General features: G+C 39.5%; 1 protein-coding gene across 4 annotated transcripts in view; it reads right to left on the bottom strand.

The window, feature by feature from the left end:
* The window catches only part of DYNC1I1 (dynein cytoplasmic 1 intermediate chain 1), a 342,609-nt gene that overhangs the window by 249,675 nt on the left and 74,951 nt on the right, over positions 1 to 17,983 (bottom strand). The gene's annotated exons all lie outside the window — the stretch shown is intronic.

Here is a 17,983-nt window from a genome sequence, read left to right as displayed (position 1 = left end):
GCCCTGGGCTGCAAGTCTGGACACTTGGGGTTTTGGCCCACTTTGCCCCTGTGTTGCTGGGTGGTGTCAGATAGGTCCCTCAGGCTGACCCTCAGCTTTTCTATCTGCAAAACCAGGTCTTGTCCACTTCAAATGAGACCCCTCCATTCTGAGCAACTCTGATTTTTCTTGATTAAAGGTTATAAAGGGAATTTTCATTTGTAATACAGGATTCTAGTCCCTTAGACAAGAGGGACAAAAGAAAAGTAACGCTTCTCAAATCTGAAGAAAAAAGAGATGATTAGTGGAGTAATTTGTTCTCTATAATAGTAATGAGAGGATGATATTCCAAGGGGGAGTATAACATCTCCCATTTCTCCAGAAAAGAAACTAATACAGATCAGCATGCGAATTTGTTTAAAGATACATTGATACAGCACAAATTGAGTGAAAAGGGGACTGGGCTAAGAATGATGAAGTTTTAGTTTAGAATTCCCAAATGAGCCGTGACCATGTTAAAAAAAAAATCCTTTCTGAATATTTATGGAGCACATCAAGAATTTTCAGATGTCTTTCACATCCATGATGTCAACTGTCTTCATGACACCACTATGAAGCTTCTGGGCAGATTATCACCATCTCCATTTTATGGATGAGGAAAGTGAGATTCAGTAGGAGACATTCCCAAGTATACGCAACTCGTAAATGGTAGAACCAGGGAGAAAATTCTGTTGGCCTGAGTCCTGGTCCAGTGCTTTTGCCACCAAGTCAAACTCCTACCTGAGGTTCTTAATGGTGAGTTCTGAGTTACCCCCCAGCTCTGAAGTGCCTCCTGTGTCACCCAGGAAACATCCACTCCTGGAAGCAGTAGAGTCTGGTCGTTAATCACATAAGACTAGCCCACACTTACCAGCTATGTGTGTGATCTTGAATAAGTTACCTAATCTCTCTGTGCCTCGGTTTCCTCATCTGTAAAATGGAGATACTACTAGTTCTTAGCACTAGGATTAGTATGGGTAATGTCTATGTACCTCATACATATAATGCATATGCTATGTATATGTTATATATACATATGTACACAATTTACACACATATATATTTTAAAATAGTTTCTGAAACATTATTTTAGTATATAGATTTAGTATCCGTATCGGACATATTTTACTATATTTCTTTAAAATTTCCAGGAAATAGAGTATGTGTGTGTCTCTCTGAGAGAGAAAGGCAACATAACCATTTAGCCACAATTCCACATTCCCTAGCTCTCTAGGATCAATAGAAGCATACCCTTTTCGTATTACTTTTTAAATTATTACTAGCAATGGCACAGACTCATTGTATTTTTTTTCAGTAGTAGTAATGATAAAATGAAAGAAAATGCATACCACAGCTGGGAATTTCCATGTACAATTTCCTAAGCATTCTAGGAAAACAAAAATTTCTTCTTTTCTATGAATCACTAAAATTGAGGTAAAACCTAAGATGAGCACAGAGTAGATACAAACAAAGGCTGGTTTAGAAACAAGCCCAGCTGGCTCTCTCTGCAGCCCCACTAAGCATGACTGTAGCCCAAGCTCCACACAGGCCTGGGCCATGTGGGCCTCACTCACTCAGATGTCTGGACCACAGAGCGTACAGGAGGGTCAGGCTGGGGACCCAGCACTTCCTCCAAACCTTCTCACACAGAATTAGGGGAAAACACACAAAATATACTAGAAACAAAATTACCAAACAAGGTAAAAGGCTCAAGGTTTCAAAGCAAGAAATTCAGGTATTATTTTAAGTCCTTCTTGGGTTAAAGAAATATGTTTTTCTTCCTGAAATGGGTCTTTCTTGAAGCATCTGATAAATAAAACATGACTAGACACCCCAGGACTGCTTGAGACAAAGCCCCCTCTGCTGTTTAATAGCCTGGAGCATCTTTCTGGGGCCCCAGGAGGTTCAGCTTCATCTTAGGCAAAGAGATGGAAAGGAAACATGGGCTGGTAATGTACCACCACCAATTCACAATGGGGTCACACCCGGCATGGAGAGATCACCCTGGAGTTTAGACTTCATGGGCATCTGTGTGAGGCCCAAAGATCTCCACAGTCCAATTAAGAAATACCTATACCTGCAGCCAGGGATTCCAGAGCATCTTGCTAATAAGATGCAAGCATAAGCTGTAGGCCTATCTTGTTGGGTGACCAGCCATAGGCACTGGACGACGGGAAGCTGATCTGTAATTTGATAATCCACAAGGCAAACTGAAACCAACTAGTGAGGCAGCACAGCATAATGGTTAAGTCACATGCTCATACAGAAACTGGGTTCAAATCCCCTCTTTGTCACTTACCAGCTGAATGGTATGTAAAAGCTCTGGACAAGTGACAAACCCCTCTAAGCCTCACGTTTCTCATCTATAAAATGGGTACATATCATTGAATTGTTATGAAGATTAAATGAAGCTAATACTTGTAAAGTACTTAATTTAGTGTCTGGCACATAGTAGGTGGCTCTACTTCTATCTTTCTGACTGATTATAATAATGCTTATATTTGTTTCAAAAAAATCAGAGAAGGCAGATTTATGAATGCTCTAAATTGATTTTCTAAAACAGTAGATTTGAAGATTATCTCTGACAGTAGAACATAAGAATCACACTCCTAATTTCTTTGTACGGCACATGGGTAGGTTTTGGCTGCTTGAGAGAGTCCATTTGGTTTTCCTTTAACTTCTCGGCTTTCAAAACTTTGCTTAAAGTGGTGTGAGTACTACACAACTGTTCCCAGCCCTAGCTGTTCCAGAAAGTCTGGCAGAAGGTGGCGCCCTTCCATGGCAAAGACCTTCCTCTTAGCTGTGTTCTCCAACTGTGTCCCCACTTCTGGGTCTCTCCCAGGCCAGCCTTAGGGTCTGCACGTCTCAGCTGATCCAGGATCTATCCGTTCATACAACCCTGTGATAGAGACTTTCAGCGTCCCTAAGATACTTCTACAATTTTATCATCTGACAAAATTATCATATAACTATGTCTACAAGAGGAAATATATAGTAGTTATTTTCTTTAAAAGTACAAACACTGAGCATTGTGTTTCTTATTTTTGCTCAGTCTTACCAGCTCATAATTCTTTTATTCAAGGGTGCAAATTAAACTACTTAGCAAAGGAGGGGGGAAAAAACCACATTGTATTGTAGAATTAATGCTACTCTAATTCCTTTTCCTTCTAATTAGGCCGTAAATTTCACGCAGGCTCTTCTGTTCTGACTCTGGGATACCTTTCCCGCTGTCCCACCATCCCTCCTGCAAAGCTCATGCCCTTGCTACTGTACACACACACACACACGCACACACACACACGCACACACACACACACTCTTCCACTATAGCCCCTGTTATATGTCACTGTCTTCTCATGTCTGACTTGACTGAAACTTACTTATTTCTCCCTGACTGAGATATCTCTGTACCTTGGGGCTTAGTTTTGTGTCAGGTACAGAGCTGGCACTAAATAAATGTTTGAGGAAGAAAGGGAAGGAAGAAGAGAAGAGTACAAGGAAGAGAAAGAAGGCATGATGCAGAAATGTAAATTGAGAATTCAATTATCTACGTCATGGCGGCCATGGCATTATTATTAAATTATAGGGTCCAACAACTTGTGTTTTAATACCCACCCCCACCGGTGATTCTGATGCTCACTAAAGGCTGAGTACCACTGATTTAGAAATATTAGAGTGTAGACATAGAAGCTTCATTGTTTCTAGATTCACTTGGGCCTCTCCACTCTGCAGCTTAGAGGATGAGGTCTCAGTCCCACAGAGCGGAGATGATATCTCTTGACCAAGCTTATAAAGTTCTATGAGACAGGCTGGGAGCAAAGGTGAACAAAGATGAGAGGGTAAGAGGATGAGTTTCAGACAAAGGAGACCGCAGTGTGCAAAATATTAAGGGCCTGGCACAAGGGTCTATCCTAGATCTAAAACTAAAATGTCAGGCAGGGGATCCCAGAGACACTGGGCAATGCAACCACGGATCCCTTACTCGCTGACTTGGCCTGGTCCTAAAGTGACATGGGGCCCACATCTCCCTGGGCTAGGGCTGGACTCCCCACTAAAAGTCCTGGAGGCTTCCTTCCAACTGGTCCTGTCAACTTGGCTGGGCAAGCTGGCTGAGCAAAGCCATATTGCACCAAAGTTGAACTGTTTCTTCAGAAAAGAAAAATCAGGTCTTGATAAAGAATAAAAATGGAAGGTATTTGAAGCTTGAGAAGGTTATTTGCCGGGGCTCAGGGTGTTGAGATTTATGATCCACCACTAGCACAGTCTAATTCACTCAGGTTTGTCCACTTGCCCTCAGTTAGACATTATGCATCACAAGAAGAAAAAAACTCCCTTGCATGAATCACTGTCTCCATTCCCCTTTCTGGTTTACTTGTAATGTCTTTGCTTATCTACCCACCATAAGGTTAGCATGGCTTTCCTACTACTTGCAAAGTTTCATTATCCAAGGAAGATGAAGCTCAAAATGTGACTTCATCACGGCCTATGATGTCTACCAACGTGGAAGAAAGTTACGGGTTATACACACTTACTCCCAAATAAAAGGATGAGAAACATATACATAGCAGTTGGAATTCTAATAAATATAAACTCTTTGGCTCTTCTCCCATTTCAAAGATGAAGGAAATTTTAAGAGAAAGCTTACTGACATTTTAAAATGCAGTTAATATTTAAACATTATTTTTAATAATATAGAGAATAAATACTTGCAAAGCATAGATTTATCTACCAAAGTGGGATACCCTGGTTTTGTCCCTATTTTTGAAAAGACCTACATTCCTTTGAAAGCCATGAACAACAGAACCTCAGCTTCTGAAGTCACTGCATCTGTGACCTGAAAATATGGAGAGAGTCACTGTTTCATGCCTACATGGGGAGTGCTAAAAAAAAAAAACTAGATTTCAAAGAAACTACTGTTAAGCTGCCTTTAAGAATTAAATAGGAAAATGATTTTGACATGACAAAGATATGGGTGGGGGTTGGTTTGGGATGGCAAGCATCAAAAAGCACAGCTCTTTGATCAGAGACTTAAGATCAAGGCTGTCTTAATTTTTTTTTATTGAAATAAAATTTACATACTATAAAATCTCCCCTTTAAAGTATACAATTGAGTGGTTTTTAGTACATACACAAACTCATATAACCTTACATATGTAATTGCACAACCTTTTCGTTACCGCCAAAAGAAATCCTGTACTCATTGGGAGTCACTCCCCCGATTCTCCCTCCTTCAGCCTCTGGAAACCACTAATCTACTTCTGTCTACTTTCATATAAATGGAATATTACAGTATATGACCTTTTGGGTCTCACTTCTTTCACTTAGTTTGTTTTAAGGTTCATCACTTTATACCATGTATCAGAATGTCATTCCTTTTTATTGATAAATAATATCCCATTGTATGGATATACCACATTCTTTTTAATCCACTTATCAGTTGGTGGACACTTGGGTTGTTTCCATTTCTGTCTATTAAGAACAATGCTGCTATGAACATTTGTGTACAAGTTTTTGTGTGGGTGTATGGTTTCAATTATCTTGGAATTGAATTCTTTTTGAATTGGTATATATCTATGAGTGGAACTGCTGGGTTATATGGTAATTCTATGTTTAACTTGTTGAGAAACTGCCACAATGTTTTCCAAAGTGGCTGTACCATTTTACATTCTCATTAGCAGTATACAAGGATTCCAATTTCTCTACATCCTTGTTAGCCCTTATTATTATCTGTCTTTTGCATTATAGCCATCCTAGTTTGTGTGAAGTAGTATCTCATTGGGATTTTGATTTGAACTCCCCTGATGGCTAATGATGTCGAGCATCTTTTCATGTGCTTATTGGCCATCTACACATCTTTTTTCAAGAAATGCCTATTTAAATTCTTTGCCCATTTTAAAATTTGGTTATTTGTCTTTTTATTGTTGAGTTGTAAAAGATTTTTATATATTCTGGATACTAGACCCTTATCAGATATATTATTTGCAAATATTTTATCCCATTCTGTGGGTTGCCTTTTCACTTTCTTGATGGTGCCATTTGAAGTACAAAAGTTTTAAATTTTAATGAAGTCCGATTCATCTATTTTTTCATTAGCTGCTTGTGCTTTTGGTGACATATGTAAGAAACCACTACCCAATCCAAGGTCACAAAGATTTACAGCTACGTTTTCTCCTAAGAGTTTTATAATTTTAGCTCTTACATTTAGGTCTCTGGTCTATTTTGAATTAATGTTCCATATATGTGAAGTAGGGGGGTTCAACTTCATTCTTTTGCATATGGATATCCAGTTGACCATGCTTAATTTTTCTTAATGTTCAGTGGCAAGATTGAGCAGGGGAGCAGAGAAAGGCTTTGTCATGAATACTGCTCCTTATTGATGCCCATGGGCCCCAAGCAGTAGCCAAATCTGACTGTGGGAGGATAGATTCAAGAGGAGGCACCTCATCACCTGAGAGCTTCCCAGGGGTCATGAAAGCCTTCAGAGCGCCTGAGCATGTCATCCATCACTGGCATTAGCATCATCAAATTCTTCCTGAATCAGTTAGACACAATACAACTCATATTCTGATGCTCTAATTTCAGACCACAGTGAACTACATACAGCAAACTTGATGTTCCTGCATTTCATACTCAAATAAGTGAAGGAAATTGCATTAATATTGCGGTACTATCTCTATTGGACTCATAAGGGAACCCAATAATATCGGAGATCTGGCTCCAGACTGCTAAAGTGTTAAGCAAGAGGCTGCTGTGGAAATTTCAGATGCCATCAGCTGATCCTCAAAGATGCACTTATATCAGAGTGGATGATTCATTTTCTAACCCATCACCAATATTGGGAGGTAAAGCTATATCACCAATATTGGGACGTTGACTACCCTCACATTAGAATTTTTGTTTTAATGTCACAGTACAAGAGCCTATGTGAAGACAAAGAAAAGCCACAATAAGAATATACCAAGCATCTAAGAAACTCTTCCAATTTTACAATTGTGAACCACAAAGACTCTCAATAATGGTCTCTGAATAGCAGTCTCATAGTGTTCAGTGACTGGAAATTATAATGTTGAGGATACACTGGTTAAACCTGGTGGCAGAAGTGTGGGCCGTAAGGTGGCAGAGTCAGGAGCTCGGATCAGAAGCCAGTGTGTGGCACTCAGAAGCCAGGAAACAAAAGGGGTCATTGTACTAATGGGCAGTCTCTGGAGCAGGGAAGAAACATGGAAGTCAAGCAGATAACACCAGGAGCAGATGTTCCCAGAGACAAGGAGTTATTTGGCCAGATGCCAAAGTAGGTCAAGGCCAAGGAATAAAAGAATGTCTGCACTGGTTCCAGACTCAACCCTGCTGGGTTTTATTCCTGCTTATTTGCATGTGAGTATTTCATCCCCAACACACATTAAGGGTGCTGCCAGTGACTTTTTTCTCCTAGTGCTGCTTATAAAATTCCTTGAGGTTTCTCAAAGAAGAGCCCCTTAAGACAGTGAAAGTGATAATGGTGCCACTTTCTTCATTGTCCAAAAATTTTATGTGGGAACCTACAAAGTCCTTGACAACTGGCACGGGAACTACTTCAGCCAACATCTTTATCAGCAGCCACAAACCATTTTTGAAGCACAGAACCATGCCAGATCCTTACAATAAAGAGAGGATGAGGAGATTGAACATATACAACAAAAAGCAAATAAGAATGAAAGGTAATAAGAGCCAACATGAGCAATTCACATCATCAGTGGGACAGGAGAGTATAATAGGCAGATTACTATGTGTTTGGGTAAATGAAGCAAGTTTCACTGAGAACCAAAGGCCTGGTGTAAGTCCTGAAGGACAGGCAGAATTCAGTCATAGAAAGGAACGAGGAGGGTGTCTCAGGGAGAAGGCGCTATATGTGCAAAGATCTAAAGACTGAATTCACATTTTATGCCTGAAAGACCAGGTTTTCAGAATAGAAGTTTTACACTGAGTAGCAGTGGAAGATAAATTTAGAGAGGTACACTAAGGCCAGATGATCAGAGGGCTTTAAATCTCAGGCTAAAGATCTTGCACTTTATGCTGTAGACAATGAGGAATTACTGAAAGTTACTACCAAACTGACGGCTTCAAAGAGACATTTAAAGTGAAGCAACTACGTGAAGAATGGAGTCTAAATCTCCCCCTTTGACAAATGAGCGACCAGAGCCTATGTGTGGGGCCTTAGAAGCTGAGGTGGAGAAAAAGGGGAACTGAGAAAGGACCTACAAACAGAGGCCGGTTGGGTTCAGTAACTAAACAAAGAATCCAGGCAAAGCACTAAATCAAAGCGGGAATGACTACTGGATTTGCAACCAGCAGTCTAGCAAATGTGGAAACGTGGTCCAGGGTGATAAGAAGGCACTCAGTGGTGATGCCACTGGGAACAGAAAGAAAATGCTGTAGTTTGGTGACGCTGGAAAAGAATTAAGGCAGTTCATTTGGTATGGAAGGTGAAAGAAAAGGAATAAATTGGAGATCATATCAAGGCTTCATGCCTTATGGGAAGAAAATAAGTAGTGTTAACTGGAAGACATTGGGGAATCCCGAGAAAGTTCTGCTTTGGGATAAAAATGAGTACCTCAGTGGATGAGTTTATGGTGAGGAGTTTTCCAATTGTATGAAGTTTAAGACCAAAGCTGTGAAAAGAAGACAAAGCAGAAAATGTGGTCCTGGCAACCACCCACCTAGAGTCACATGAGAAAATAGTGCATCCACAGAAGAAGAGCATATAGAGACCTAAGGACATAGAAACTCATGAAATATGAAAGAAGTTTTTAAAAATGGCTAAAGGTCAACTTGTTTTCCCAACACTGTATACTGGTGTAATTAGGTGTGAAGGTGTGACATCTTGAGGACTGGCTCCTAGAGTTGAGAACGGGACACCACACGGAGGAAAGGTGGAGATGGGGTACCACACGGAGGAAGTGAGCCTAGCATTGCAGCCCCTTCACACACAATTTATCCCTTATGTTCAGAGTGGGTGTTTTTCTCCAAGGCCTAAGAAGCAGCTTGATGGCTGACCTTTTCCAATTACCTCAAGGAGGATCAGTTTCCATTTTCTATGTTCACATTTAAAAAATCATTTGAGGAAGTATTTATCTCATTTCGATGATATTTGCTTCTTACTGTGCAGAGATATTAGTTTGGCAGCTAAACCATTTTTCCTGAACAGAAGCAAATGTCAAGTCTGGTTCAGTCAACAGGCACAGTTAAAGGGTCTGCCTTAAACTTCATCACACAGGTAAATCTTGCAAACTCCCAGGATGAGAGAAGAATCAAAATAGTCATGGTTATAACAGAGCTTGGCAATATTGGTGGGAGTTCTGCTATCAAGTGCCCACTTTACAAAGGAAACTGAAAGTTCAGAATTATAAGATCAGAAGGTACGGAAGTGTGTTTTCTCCAGTGTTGCATATAAAGGACAACAGTGATATAAAAATTTTATAGATTGGCCTTTTATTGACTTGATATTTATGAAAAACCTTCTGTAGAAGTTGTAACTTCTAACTTTATAAAGCTATAAAATTACAGAAATCTTTAAGTCACTGAGTACCAAACTATAAGCATACATCCCTCCCAACTGACCATATTAATTTTTCTGAAACAGAATAGAAAAAGGAATATTGTTTTATGAAAGTCCAGTTGCAAGTGTGGAACAGAAAATATCCCATAATTGCTTACTCAAGGTTCTTGAAGGTAGAGAACAAAGTCGGGCAGGTGACAGCTCTCAAGAAATGTTTGGGGACTTGATAAAGGAATATTATAAGAGGTAAGCAAAGTGTTTTCTCCCTCTCCTGTGACAAAATTTTTATTGGATCTGTTAAAACCAATTTATTGAACTTTTTCATGGGTCAGAATTCATTCTATGTTTAAAGATTCTGAAATGCATTTTACCATTACCTTTTGATACACACACCCCCCCCCCAAACTGCTGTTTCATATTTTAATTTCTGTAGAAAGTGTGATTAGGTGTTATTGAAAAGGCAGAGATTGTCAGTTTGATAAAAATACAACCCACATCATTCTCAAGAAAATTGCAGGCACTGTGTACGTGGGAAACCTTAAAAATTAATTGAAACCAGAGATCTAAACATAATGCATAAGAATATTTGACAAAACATGGAGAATAAGCCAAAAGAGGACTACTTTATCAAAGGCTAATGAGATTATTACTGTTCTGCTAGGCAAATGAAAATAACTTGAAAACATGAAAAGACCTCTAGAACTGGCAGGTGAGATTTTCTCAAACACCTACCACCATCTTGAAGGATATGTGTTTTTTCTGGTGCCTTTAGAGAGTTGGTTTAGCTTCTATTCTTAACAGAGTGATCACTCTGCTCTGCCACAGCAGTTTGGGATGGTGCCTGGTGGATTCAGGAGTAATACGTACCCTCTCTTTCAGCCAAAACAAGAGGCAGAAGAGAAGGCTGAGAGAAGAAGAGGTCACCACCACCTTCTAACAAAGTCTCCCAAGGACTGAAGGAATCTCTAAGTTCCTCCTTGAGGGAAGGAACAGCCAAGTCCTTCACAGCTTCAGTTTTTCCTCATTCTCGCTTTGCTTCCAAGTATTTCAAAAACCCTACTAAGGGTTTAATATACTAAGACATAGAGGAAATATAGTTGTGAGGCTTCAATAAAATCAGAAGCCACTATATTCCTATATGTTATTGAGCTCAACAATTTGATGTGAAGGGCCACAAAACACTCTCATTACTCACTGATGTCTGCTCACCATTGAGAATCTCTGTCTCCCTGCCCGACTCCCCTTTTGCTGACTCAACACATCTCCCTAAAGACCGGCAATCTCATGGTGGCATGTGCCCGTACGTTCCCTTCATAAGACAACAAAAAACATTTGAAATATAATCCTTCCCTCAAACTTGCCCATTGCAACTCCAAATTTCAATGACATTTATTCACTTCCCAGTCAATATAGACATTCTATCCCATGATCTTTTAACTTACTCTTTTTATCTCATTATTTCATTTTTTACTTCTACCATCTTCAATTCACTCAATTATTATAATAGCCTAAGAAATAAAAGTATTTTGGGTACTTTCATAAGCAGTTGCCAGGTGAAAAATAAGATGAGTTACACTTATTTTCTCATTTTATTTACAATTTTCTTGAAGATATTTTTTTTGCCCTGATTTCTCTATGTTGTCACTTGTTTTGCTGATCACATAGCTAACATACAAAGCATACAAAAGTGACACAACATTTGTGCTTCTGGCCAAGATGGAGTAACACAGACCAGATTTATCCTCCACCTGAGGCAACCAAAAAAAAGGACAGCAGTTTGAGTGAAACAACAGTTTGCAAGACACTAAAGGTCAAGCAATGAAGGAAAGGGATACATGAGAGCAAGAAAATGTAAGATGAGTCCTATAATTCCCCATACTTACTGCATTGAGAGTTTTAAGGCCATGTGTGATGCAGGGAGAGAACCCAAGTGAAATCCAATAGACTCATTAAGTTGAGAAGACAGAGCTAAGAGTCCAGGGAGACCACGGCAACCAGACTTTACAGTACAAAATAACAGAGAGAAGAAAAATCACAAAGAGAAAACCTACACCTTCAGAGGATACCCTTGAGGATTCAGCTTAGTACTGATCAGCACATGTACATGAGGAAACTACCTGAGGCCAAGGGAAGAACTACCTGAAGGAATTAGAGGTAACAGTTCTGGGCACTCACACAGGAACAGGAATGTGCCTGTTCCCACCCAACTGTTCCCAGGCAGGAAAACCTCAAGATGTATGGGGCATTGTACAGAATGCACATAAGGGTCTTGCCTCAATACCAGAATTAATTAGCCATAGACTGAGTACTGCTCCAGTCCCAACTAACAAATCATAAAAACAAGACTTGAAAGAAAGTGTTTCCAAGTGAATTGACTGTATCTCAGAACAAATCTCATGATTTATAGGAATTCAAATATATCTAACACCTAACCAAGTAATATTCACAATGTCTGACATCAATCAAAAATCAGCAGACATGCAAAGAAGAAGAAAAACATAACTACAATGAAGAGATAAGTCAATCAATTGAAACTGATCCAAAACTAATACAGATGATGGGATAGCAAGTGAGGATATTAGTTAATAAAACTGTATTTCATGTGTTAAAAATTTGAGTAGAAACAATGGAAGACTTTTTTTAAAAAGACATAAATTGAACTTTTAGAGATGAAAATTACAATGTATGAAATTATAAATTTACTGAGTAGGCTTCATGGAATATTAGAAATTGCAAAACAGAAGATTAGTGAACACAAAATATATCAATAGAAACTATCCAAAATAAAACACAGGTAGTAAAGGAAAAGTAGATGGAGAAAGTTAACTGTGGGAAAACCTCAAGTTGCCTCATATATATGTCATTTGAGTCCCCAGAAGAAGAGAAAATAGAAAAAAAATTTGAAAAAATAATGGACACATTTTTCCATATTTGTTGAAAACTATAAGCCCAATGATCCAAGAATCTCAATGAACCCCAAGCATAGGAAGCATAAAAAAACTACATCTAGGTATATCATAATCAAATTGCTCAAGATCAATGAAAAAGAGAACACTGCAAAAGCATCCAGGAAAAAAAGACATTATACTCAGAGAAATAAAGAAAGGGATGAGAGCATATTTCTGGTCAAAAACAATGCAAGTGAGAAGACAATGAAGCAACATTTCTGAAGTACTGGAAGAAAAAGACTGTCAACCTAGAATTCTATACTCAGTTAAAACATATGTCAAAAATAAAGATATAACAAAGACGTTTAAGACCTAAAAAGCTAAAAGAACGCCTTAACAGAAGATCCTAACTATAAGAAGTGTTAAAGGATATCTACCAGAGAGAAGTAAAATGATGCCAGATGGAAATATGGATCTACACCAAGGAAGGACATCAGAAAAGTATTGACTACATGGGTAAATATGTAAGATATTTTCCTTATTATTTAAATCTCTTTCAAAGATAATTGACTGATCAAGATGGTGGAGTAGAGGGATGTGGAACTCACCCCACACCATATACACATCAAAAACACATCTACACGTGGAACAAGTCTCACTGGAAACTAGCAGAAAGACTCCTGTACAACAAAGGCTGTAAGAAAGACGGAATTGGGTAGGAAAGGAAGAGACGCCATCAGGTCAGGACCTGTACCCCTGGGATGGGGCTCAGAGGACAAGGGAGATTACATGGGTGGAGATCCTCTCTGGGAGTGAGTTCTTCAAGCCACATGTTGGGCACCCCAGCCCTGGGGTCCAACACAGGGAAGATGAGCTCCCTTGGCTGGTTGGAGGGCCAGTGGGACTGGCAGGAGGGCTGTGGGAAGCACAGACGAGTGAAGCATAAGGAGCACATGCACGAGTGCTTACTCCCAAAGCAAGGTAGAGAAGGCGTATTGGAACCACGCAGGCAGCTGACTGGTTTACTGCAACTACCCTGGGTGCCTGCCCCTGCCTGAGCCAAGGTAATGCTCCAGCCCCACTTGCTTCACACTGCAGCTCCACACTGGAGCGAGGGCTGCCACAGCTGAGGAGAGAGTTCAGCCGTCAGACACAGTGGTGGCTCAGACCTGAGGCAGCGTCTGAAAAGGGCAGGGGCAGCCATTACTGGCACTCGCACAGGCAGCGCATCAGAAGCAGCCCTGACCTCTGGTCATGGCCAGACCACTGTAGCCCGTGCCGCAACACATGTGAAGGGCCCACACGGGCACTGCCTGCCCTGCAGCACAGCGTCACACCAGGGTGGCAGTGGTACAGACTGAGGGAAGAGAATGGACATGAAGGATAAAGAAGACTCAGACCCCAAAGCAGGGTCTGAGCAGGGTGGAGGCAGCCATTACTGGCAACTGCACAGGCAGAGCATCACAAGCAGCCCCAACCTCTGTATGGAGCCACACAGCTGCAGTCTGTGCCCCATCACACCAAAAGCCTGCATGGGTGCCTCTTGTTCCAGCACTGCTCCCCTCTGGGGCAAAAGTCCTGGTGCTGGGAGCAGGAAGAGCTCACACTTAAAGGGAACAGAACCAGCACAGACCCGACCCCTCGGAGCTTCTGCTTCAGCAAGTTGGGACCTGACCCTGCTCCCGATAGGGTGGAGACAACCACTGAGCAAATGGTAAGCCCTGGCTCACACCTGACCCCAGCCAAAGCCCCTTTCTCCAGCTCCACCTCCAACCAAGGTGATACCTGCCAGCACACCGTGAGAAAAGACATAACTTGTGTTCACATCAAATCTAGCTCCCAACCAAAGCTACCAGGCACACATAGACAGTATAGGGACACACCCACATGAGGACACCCCTTCAAGACTACAATAGGTAACTATTTCACCTAATTTCATAGAGACAGAGAAAGTTTAGGAAAATGATAAGACAGAGGAACTGGTCTCAATTGAAAGAGCAAGAGAAAAACCCTGAAAAAAATAAATAATGAAATAGAAATAAACAATATACCAGGTAAATAATTCAAAAATTCAAAGCAGTAGTAATAAAAATGCTAACTGAATTAGGGAAAGGAATAAACAAAGTGAGAGTTTTAACAAGGAACTAGAAAGTATAAAAAAGGATCAGAACTGACGAATACAATAACTGAAATGAAAAACACACTAGAAGGAATGAATAGCAAATTAGGCAATACAGAAGAATGCACAAGTGATCTGGAAGATAGAATAATGGAAATCACCCAATTAGAACAGCAAAAAGAAAATTAAAATTTAAAAATGAGAAGAGTTTAAGAGATCTCTGAGATAAAATGAAGCATACCAACATTCACATTATAGGGGCCCCAGAAGTAGAGGAGAGAGAGAAGGGGATCAAGAACGTATTTGATGAAATTATGGCTGAAAATTTCTCAAACCTGAAGAAGGAAATGAATATCCAGGTACAGGAAGCACAGAGGGTCCCAAACAAGGTGAACCCAAACAGACACATACCAAGACATACCATAATTTAAAACGGCAAAAGTAAAAGGAAAAAAAGGGAATTCTAAAGGTAGCAAGAGAAAAACAAAGAGTCATATACAAGGGAACCCCCATAAGACTATCTGATGATTTTTCTGAAGAAATTTTGCAGGCCAAAAGAGAGTGGGGCATGATATATTCAAAGTCCTAAAAAGGAAAACCCTGCAATCTAGAATACTCAACCCAGCAAAATTATCATTTAGAATTGAAGGAGAGACAAAGAACTTCTCAGACAAGTAAAAACTAAAAGAATTCATCAGTACTAAAACCACCCTATAAGAAATGTTAAAGGGTATTCTCTAAGTGGTAAAGAAAAGGCTATAACAAGAAGAATCTATAGGAAAGAAAAAAATCTCACTAGTAAAGGCAAATATATAGTAAATGCTAAGGATCAAACACTTAAATAAGCTAGGATAAAGATTTTTTAAAATTGTTAAGTATAACTACAATAAACAGTTAAGGGATAAACATGAAAATGTAAAATATGACATCAAAAACACAAAATGTGGGAGAGAGGAGTAAAAAAAAAAAATGTAGATCCTTTAAAATGTGTTTCAACTTAAATGACTACCAGATTAAAACAAGTACATATACAGGTCAGCATATATGAACTCCATAGTAATCACAAATCAAAAACTTACGATACACAAAAACAGAGAGAAAGGAACACAAGCATACAACTAATGAAAAGTATCACACCTCAAGGGAAGAAACAAAAAGAAGGGCACAGAAAAACTACAAAACCAACCAGAAAACAAGTAATAAAATGGAAATAAGTACATACCTATTAATAATTACTTTAAATGTTAATGGACTAAATGCTCTAATCAAAAGACAAAAGGTGGCTGACTGAATTTAAAAAAACACCTATCTATATACTGCTTACAAAAGACTCACTTCAGAGCTAAAGACAAACACAGACTGAAAGGGAGAGGATGGTCCCTTTGAAAAGGGACCATCAAATATCTTTTCAAATATCTTTGAAAAGATATTTCATGCAAAGAAAAATGGCAAGAAAGCAGGAGTAGCAATACCCATACCAGACAAAATAGACTTTAAACAAAGTCCATAAAGAAAGACAAAGAAGGACATTATATAATGATAAAAGGATCAATACAAAAAGGATATTACACCTGTTAACATATATGCCCTCGGGCTTCCCTGGTGGCGCAGTGGTTAAGAATCTGCCTGCCAATGCAGGAGACATGGGTTCAAGCCCTGGTCCAGGAAGATCCCACATGCTGCGGAGCATCTAAGCCCATGAGCCACAACTACTGAGCCAACGTGCTGCATCTACTGAAGCCCGTGTGCTCCACAGCCCACGCTCCACAACAAGAGAAGCCACTGCAATGAGAAGCCCGCGCACTGTGACGAAGAGTAGCCCCCCCACTCACTGCAACTAGAGAAAGCCTGCGCACAGAAACAAAGACCCAACACAGCCAAAAATAATAAATAAATTTTAAAATATATATATATGCCCTCAATATAGGAGCACCTAAATATACAAAACAAATACTAACAGTCATAAAGGGAGAAATTGCCAGGAATACAATAATAGTAGGAGACTTTAACACCCCACATACATAAACGGACAGATTTCCAGACAGAAAATCAACAGGGAAACATAGTCTTAAATGACACACTAGACAAGTTGAACTTAATGGAATCTATAGGACATTCCATCCAATAACAGCAGAATACACATTCTTTTCAAGTGCACATGGAATGTTTTCCAGGATAGATCACATCCTAGGCCACAAAACCAGTGTCAGCAAATTTAAGAGAGTATAATTATATCAAACATTTTTTTCTTTTTTTTTTTTCAAGCATTCTTTTTTTCTGACCACAATGGTATGAAACTAGGAATCAATTACAGAAAGAAAATGGGAAAAACACAAACACATCGGACTAAACAACATGCTACTAAAAAAACAATGGCTCAATGAAGAAATCAAAGAGGAAATCAGAAAATACCTTGAGACAAATGGAAATGGAAACACATGTTCCAAAATCTATGGGATGCAGCAAAGTCACTTTTATGAGGAAAGCTTATAGTGATACAGACCCTCCTCAAGAAACAAGAAAAATCTCAAATAAACAACATAACTTACCATCTAAAGGACTTAGAAAAAGAACAAAGAAAGCCCAAAGCCAGTGGAGGGAAGGAAACAATAAAGATCAGACAGGAAATAAATAAAACAGAGATGAAGAAACAATAGAGCAAATCAATGAAACTAAGAGATGGTTTTCTGAAAAGATAAACAAAATTGATAAACTTTTAGCCAGACTCATCAAGAAGAAAAGAGAGAGAACCCAAATAAACAAAATAAGAAATGAAAGAGGTGAAATAACAACCAAGCACAGAGATACAAAACAATCGTAAGATAAACTATGAACAGTTATATGCCAACAAACCAAGTGTTGTCAAGAATGTGGAGGAACTGAGGCTCTCATACACTACTAGTGAGAATGTATATAATGGTAAAACCACTTTGAAAACAGTTTGACATTTTAAGTTAAATATACATTCTCTATACAATTCAGCCATTATACTTTGTGATATTTACCGAAAAGAAATGAAAGCATATTGCATAAAAATATTTCTACATGAATGCTCATAGCATTTTTATTTGCAATGGGGAAAACTGGAAACAACCCAAATGTACACCAAAAAGTGACCAGATAGGTGGAACCAGAGAGTTGGCACCACACACACTACCTTTGTGGACTGCGTGCTCCTTGAGGACAAGGAAATCAAAGCAGAGCAAAGTGCCTGGAACATAAGGTGTGTGCTGTTTCTCATTCGAGTCTGGATTTCTACCCACCAGAGTTATTCAAAACTTAAAATATAAGATTGAGGTATTTATGCCTTGTGTCTTTTTTGCACCTTAATTCACTAGCAAGCATCCCTCGTAGCAAGTTGAGAGCTGTGTGGCTGACAGGGTCTTGGTGCTCCGGCTGGGTGTCAGGCCTGAGCCTCTGAGG

This window comes from Balaenoptera ricei, chromosome 9 (genome assembly GCF_028023285.1).
Source record: "Balaenoptera ricei isolate mBalRic1 chromosome 9, mBalRic1.hap2, whole genome shotgun sequence".
NCBI classification, from domain to species: domain Eukaryota; kingdom Metazoa; phylum Chordata; class Mammalia; order Artiodactyla; family Balaenopteridae; genus Balaenoptera; species Balaenoptera ricei.
Note: the sequence above shows the minus strand (reverse complement) of the source record. Positions and strands in the feature narration are given on the sequence as shown.